Source organism: Camelina sativa, chromosome 1, assembly GCF_030686135.1.
Source record: "Camelina sativa cultivar CO46 ecotype springtype chromosome 1, ASM3068613v1".
Classification (NCBI taxonomy): domain Eukaryota; kingdom Viridiplantae; phylum Streptophyta; class Magnoliopsida; order Brassicales; family Brassicaceae; genus Camelina; species Camelina sativa.
Window position 1 is genome coordinate 20,008,014 of NC_141880.1, and position 7,291 is coordinate 20,015,304.

At 40.9% G+C, this 7,291-nt stretch overlaps 1 non-coding gene across 1 annotated transcript; it reads left to right on the forward strand.

The window, feature by feature from the left end:
* The first annotated feature begins 3,506 nt into the window (after window positions 1-3,506).
* Window positions 3,507-3,613, forward strand: LOC147950143 (small nucleolar RNA R71). The gene has a single exon (XR_015565756.1). It is a non-coding gene; the product is annotated as a small nucleolar RNA R71 (small nucleolar RNA).
* The last annotated feature ends 3,678 nt before the right edge of the window (window positions 3,614-7,291 follow it).

Consider the following 7,291-nt stretch of genomic DNA (forward strand, 5'->3'; position numbering starts at 1 on the left):
AACAAGTACAAAATCTAATGAAGAAGATAGCCAATGTGTTTGGTTTTGAGGTTGGGAGCAATAGGAGTTTGATGATTCCAAGAGAAGAGTTTTATGCTGTGTGGGAAACCATTGGGGACAACAAATACTACTCATCCTCCAATTCCAAGAGTTCAAGGATAAGGAGCCCAGTCCTAAGGTACTTCCACAAAGCTCTTGCCAACACCTTCTTTGCTAGGAAGGAAACTGGGAATATTATTGAGGGGGAGCTAAAGATGATTGATTTGGCTCTCAATGGAGTCATCTTCCAAGCAAGAAATGGCACCATCATTCTTGGGAGCACTGTGGAGACTGACCTAGCAATGGTGCTCATTGACCACATGATTTACTTGAGAAGTTGGGTAGGCAAGTTGGAGAACAAAGGATCAAGAGGAGCACTAACCATTGGAGGCATCATTACTCCAATCCTACAAGCTGCTAAGGTTCCACTTAGAGGAGAAAGGGTTTCACCAAGATGGATTGACTCTAGCTATCACTATCACCTTCACTTGTAGATATCATTGCATTTGACATTGTGTTTTTTTTTTTTTTTTTCATCTTGTATCCTCAATCAAATTTCTCTCTCTCCTTGGACACGACATCTGGCTCGACCGGCTGCTCGAACCACCACTCGGTCGAGTGCATGATCGAGTGGGGCGTCGAGTGGCCCTTCCAGCTTCTCCTCTTGATTCAAGGCTAGCATCATGACGTTCCATGGAGGTTGCAGCGGTTTGTTGAGACTTCCTAGTGATTCTTGAAGACATTTTTCAAATAGAACTAAAGGGAATAGACTCAAAGCTCAAAGTTAATGGGTTAGTGAACCAAAACCTTGAAAGAACTAAGCTTGAGCAAAAGATAAGCTATGAGAGAGACTTTAAAACTTGAATTCAATGGTTTTGAGCAAATGAGAGAATGTGAGAGGTATAATTTCGTGCAAGGTCAATATAAAGAAGCTAAGGGGACAAAGAGACAAGGGTGGAGCGTCCATACCATTCAAATTTGAAATGGGAATCTTTGACCTGCTTTTTGCTGCCACTCGACCCCACACTCGACTGTACACGGTCGAGCACCTTGACCAAACTTTGAAATTTCAAAATTTTTCTTCTTGTTCTTCCCTCCACTTGATCGTTCTAGCGATTTGAAGATCAAATGGGCCTCAATTCCTTTCCAGCTCGGTCGAGTACCTCTCGTGGGTAGGTCGAGTGGGCTTGCGAGTCTCCTTCTCCAAGTCTAAATCTCTCCTTACCCAACTACATTTTCACCTAAAGGCCTGTCCAACACAAATATAAACGAAAACACATCAAAACTACAAGGAAAATAAACCATATTTACAAAGGATACCTAGGGACTTCCTCCCTAGTGAGCTTGTTTAAAGTCACTAAGCTTGACTTTGGTGTCCTTTTTAGACTTGGTTTAGATACCAATGAGGTGATGAAATCCTCCCTGGAACCTCTTGATCACTGTAAAGTTGATCCTTGATCACCTCACCCTTAACACACGAACCATGTTTCTTCTTGATTTTGAGCCTTGGTCTTGCCTTCCTTAAGGACCTCTTGTTCAGCTTAACTTGAAGATCCTCAACCATACTAGTCAACTCTTGAACTGACCTCTTAAGCTTTTCCACAGAATCATCTTGAAAGGAGAGCTTAGCCTTTGGAGTTGCTTCACCACTTGAACCTTCTTGACCTCCTTTGTCCTTGATAGTAAAAGGTTGATCATCAATGGTAGGAAGGTTGGTTGGGTTATAGATGTTAAACTTCATGGCTATATCTTCAGCAATGTTCAAGGTCACAAGACCCTCTTTGACATCAATAACTGCTCCAACTGTGGCTAGGAATGGCCTTCCAAGAATGATTGGATCTTCAGGTTCCTTGTCCATCTCCAACACCACAAAATCAGTGTGAACCCTTGCCTTCCCTATCTTGACTGGGACATTCTTCAACCTTCCAACTATCTCCTTGTTTGACCCATCAGCTAAACATATATGAAGGTTGGTGGACTTGAAATCAGTTCTCCCAAGCTTTTGTGCTATGGAGTATGGCATCACACTTGTTGAAGCTCCCAAATCACAAAGGCATTGGTTATAGTGAAGATAGCTAAGTGTGCAAGGCAGATAGAATCGACCTGGATCCTTAAGCTTGATTGGAATGATAACTCCTCCAAGGTCCTCAAGATCCTTCTCATCTTGAGCTTCAGCCTTCTTCTTTGACAAATCAAGCAAAAAGTCTTTGTAGAGAGGATATGGATCATACTGTTCCAAGGCAGGTCCTCTCTCTTCTTCTTGGTAAGCAATGGTGATCTCTTGTATGGCCAACACTTCCTCAACCACAGCTTCTTCCTTTAAAATCCTCTCTTCTTCTTGTTGCTTAGCCATCATCTCCTTTCTCTCAATGATTTCCCTAAGCTCCTTAATCTTTTGTGCTTTGAAACGTCCTGGGAATGGAAGAGGTGGCTTGTAAGCAGGAGGAGTGTACTTAGCAGGCTTGACAGCTTCTGAGTCTGCAACTCGATCGACCACTCGAGCATGCACTCGATCGAGTGGCTGTTCGAGTACTTGGTCGAGTGCAATAACGGACTCCAGTTGCTTTGCACAAACGTCACTTGGGGCTTCAGTAACTAATGAATTCCCCCAAACTTGGACTACACTGTCCTCAGTGACCTCCTCATCAGAGATATGAATGGCTTTTGCAGTGAACTCCCTTGGATTTTGAACAGCTTTTCCAGGGAGTTGGTTGGGTTTAGGAGCTGAATTAGAGGCAATGTTACTCTCCATATACTTCATTCTGGAGTTGAGACCTTCAAACTTCATGTTCAGATCATTGTACTGTGATGTGAGCCTTTGATTCAACTCAGCAAACTGCTTGGCTTCCTCAATCTTGCCTTGTGTTTGCCCAATCAACAACTGTTGCATCATTGCTCTTAAGTCTTGTTCCTTGCCCTGGTTAGTCTGAAACCCTGGTGGGGGACACAATTGGGGCTGGAACACTTGGTGTTGTTGCTTGGGGATGTAGTTTTGTTGCTGTTGAGGTTGTTGAGGTGGATAGACTTGGTCTTGAGGGTTGGCCACATTGGTGCTCCTATAAGAGAGATTGTTGTTCTTGAAACCTCCTTGGTTGTAGCCTTTGAATCCTCCCTGGTTTTGCATGTAGCACAACTCAGCAAAGTCAGGCTCCCCCTCTTGAACTGGAGCTTCCTCTTCACCAATGAAGTGAATGGACTTGGATTGGCTGAGGAGGATCTTGTCAAGCTTCTCATTGACCATCTTCAAATCCTTCTTATACTTGTCCTCTTGATCAGTTGAGGAGCTCCTTATGGTCCTATCATAGTCCTCATTATAATTGCCATCAGATTGAGCAAGATTCTCAACTAATTCCCATCCTTCTTCCACATTCTTGTTGAGGAAATTGCCATTAGAGGTTGTGTCAACAAGCATTCTTATCTTGGGAAGCACTCCTCTATACAAGGTGCTTAGAAGTGACTCATTGCTGAAGCCATGGTGAGGACATTGAGTTTGGAATCCTTTAAACCTCTCCCAAGCTTCACAAAAGCTCTCATTATTCCTTTGAGCAAACCCAGAAATCTCATTCCTCAGCCTAGCAGTCCTTGGATTGGAGAAGAACTTGGCCAGAAAAGCTTTCTTGCATGCATCCCATGTGGTGATAGCTCCAGTAGGTAGAGTCTTCTCCCAAAGGTGAGCTTTGTCTCCAAGAGAAAATGGGAAGAGCCTTAATTTGAATCCATCTTCACTCACTCCATTGATCTTTGTGAGGCCACATATTCTGTCAAACTCATCAAGGTGATCTAGTGGATCCTCCATTGGCAACCCATGAAACTTGTTTGCTTGTATCATTGAGATCAATCCACTCTTGATCTCAAAGTTATTGTTTGCTACTGAAGGTGGCACAATTCCAGCCCTTTGGTTGTGGGTATTGGGTGCATCTCCTGCACCAATGTGCCTTGGTCTTTGCTCATGGATAGCTTGTTGCTCCATGATGTCTTGACCTTGTTGTTGTTGAACTACTCTTCCTTGCTTATGTCTCAAACCCTTTTGTAGCTTGTGGATGTTGTCAATAGGCTGTTGAAGACTATCTTTGCCTTTTGACCTTGTGTGCATCAACAAACTCTACTACAGACTCGAACAGGTACACGGTCGAGCGCAGGCTCGAGTGGGTGGTCGAGTCGACTGGGAAGTAATGGCTATTTAGGTCCGGCTTCTGGCTCGATCAAGTGCTCGATCACAGCTCGGTCGAGTAGGTGGTCGAGTGGGTACCTGAAACACAAAACAGCCAAGCAAAGGAAGATTCCAGTTCAGTAACTTCACAAGTGTTTAAAACGAACTTAATCTTAGACTAATAATGATCCTAAATGTCACAAAACACACTCAAATGGGCAACGGCGCCAAATTGAAACTGACTTTCTTTGTGGTGTACGAATGAATGATGTATGGAATGATGATGTATGGAATGAATAGAAGTCAGGGTGTTTCAATTCCCCTTATGCAGTTGCAGTATAAGAGGTGCAAATCCTATCTGAGTGATTGTGAACAATTAAGATGTGCATATGAGTCTAAGTCAAGCAAATTGTAAAGATTGTTTGTCACTAACAATCCTAAAATGAGATAAGAAATGCAGAAAGTAAAAACAACTAGAACAAGTTACTAAATGCAAACAGAACAGACAAATTAAAGCTATAATGAAACTAGAACAGAGATAGACACTATGCTAATGAACTAATGCAAGACAAGTAATGAATAGGAAACTACGTGAATGCAATGGAAATGAAACAGGAATGAAACAAGACAATCACAAATCAAAAACACAAGTTCTGGGGATGAACTCGAGCAGCACTCGACTGAGTGTAGGTCGAGTACGTAGTCGAGCTAGACTTAAACGTGAAAACAGAGCAACACAAGAAAAACAGAGCAATGCTAAAACTATCAAACAACAAGCAAGCAATGATATTTAGACTAAGATTTCAATAAACAAAGAAGGCCTTGAGGAGGTATTCATGGGCTGAGCTAATCATTGTGGTTATCTAACTTGGTCAACAAATCTCAAGCAAACATTGAGCTGATCTCTAGACATACTATTCTAAGACATGTTTAATCCACTCTCATGGCAAGAAACAATCAAACCTATGCATTTCTAGACTTGTTCTCACAAAGAAAAGAATCTACACAAGCAGGCATTAAGCAATACATCTCAAACCAAACAAGGCTTCTAATCTCTTAGCAAGCCTAATGGTAAGCTCTAGATCTAGCCTTATCTATGCTCCTTAGACATTGGTGTGATGCTAAGATGCTTGAAATCAAACCCTATCTTCTCAGATATAGGATCAGCATTAAGATCATCTAGCCTAGAAGAGATCTACAACAATCAAGCTTGACCAAATCAAACAAACCACAAGATCAACCCAGCCTAACCCATCCTCAAGGTCCTAAACAAACTACTCACAAGAACACATGGTGAAATATGTCAAAAACCCAGAAAATAATGAAACTTGCATCATTGGAAAGATGAAACAGAGATCTACAATATTGATGAACGAATAAAACTCGAAATCTTAATACTTTGAAAGTTATGAAACAAACAAAATATAAGAATCTAGTCTTTCTCTCTCAAACAAGTACAAAATCTAAAATAAAAGAAAAGTGCAAAAGGAATAATATCTAAAAAAGGTAAAAACTAGGTTTTAGACTCTCTAAAAAGCTGGACTCCTTGGTGGCTGCAGGTACAAGGGCTTTTTATAGGAGATGAGGTGGAAGCCCTAAAAATACAAAAAGTCAAAGCAGTCAACGGCTCGGTCAACTCGACCAGTGCTCGGTCGAGTGGCTGGTCGAGCTGGCTTCTCTCGTGCATTCTCCACTCGGTCGAGTCCTTCTCAGCACACGGTCGAGTGTTGGTCGAGTGGTGCGGTCGAGTTGGACTCCGGACCTTGATTCTACAGCCTTAACTCTCTTGTTTTCTCCTCAGGATTGCTTCCATGCTCCTTAAGCTCCAAAATCACCTGTTTATGCATGAAAAGATGCAAATGCAATGCAACTATACTCTAATGCATGATTAGTCCTAAAGCTACACAATAATGGCCTAAATGGATAGCAAAAGATGCAAAAGTTGTGAATAAACTAAGGGAAAACAAGGTAAAATATATGAACATCAACACCCCCAAACTTAGTCTTTGCTTGCCCTCAAGCAAATAATCAAGACAAAAGAAGGTAGGTGAGGTTTGAAAGTGGGATCTCAGCTCCTAAAGCTTGCAAATAGACTATCTAGAATCAATGTCCAAGTTACTAGTACTATGATGCAAGTTGAATGAGCTATACTTAAAGACTTTAGACAAGCATATCACAACCTTCACTGATTTGAGCCTTAGACATCCACATGCATTCAAATCAACCATTTCCTTTAACATTCATTAATCAAGAACATGAATCAATTATATGCAATGCTTAAACTCATTTGGCTTGGCAGTAAAAGGTTTAGAGACAATGATGGTCTCTTTTTAGAGTAGGGCTTATCAATATCAAGGTTCTCTCATAAAAAAAATGGATTGAGCTTTAGAAGAATGCTAAAGGTAAGAACACTTAGACACATACAAGAACAAAACCTTGTCTACCCAAAGGCACCCAAAGTATTTATCCTATCAATCTAAACCCAATTGATCCTAGTGCTACCCTTTAACTTCTTTTCTTCTTTTTCACCCTTTTCTCTTTTGGTTTTAAAGTCTTAGGAGAGGTTTCTTATTTGATTTTTCTAGTGGAATGGGGGATTCTTACTTATTTGCTATGGTTCTCTTTTCTTCTTATTCTTAAGACATATAAGCATTTTGCTAGACTTCTCTTTTCTTTCTTTCTTTTCTTTAACTAGAACCATCTTTAAACAACCTTATTCTTCCTATTCTTTCACTAGACTTTAAATTTACTTAAACACATTCCCCTCCTAAAGACTCTAACCTTTTCTTTCTCTTTTTCCTCTTTTCTTTTCATGACAGTCAAGTCCCAAACCCAACAAGTGAACCACCTAGTCCTATGTAGTTTGAAAAATGCAAACTCGAACTACACAAGGCTTTACTCTTGTCAGTTCAATCCTAACACTTTCTACCAAGCTCAATCCCAAAAATAGGCCTCACACACACAAGAATAAACATGGCTTGAAAGAAGGTTTGGTTTAGGGGTAGGGGAACTGATTCTTAATGAGGAAATCAGCTACTTGGATCAACAAGAGTGGTAAAAAGGAAGAAGATGATCCAAATATGTATATGGTATCCATGAGTT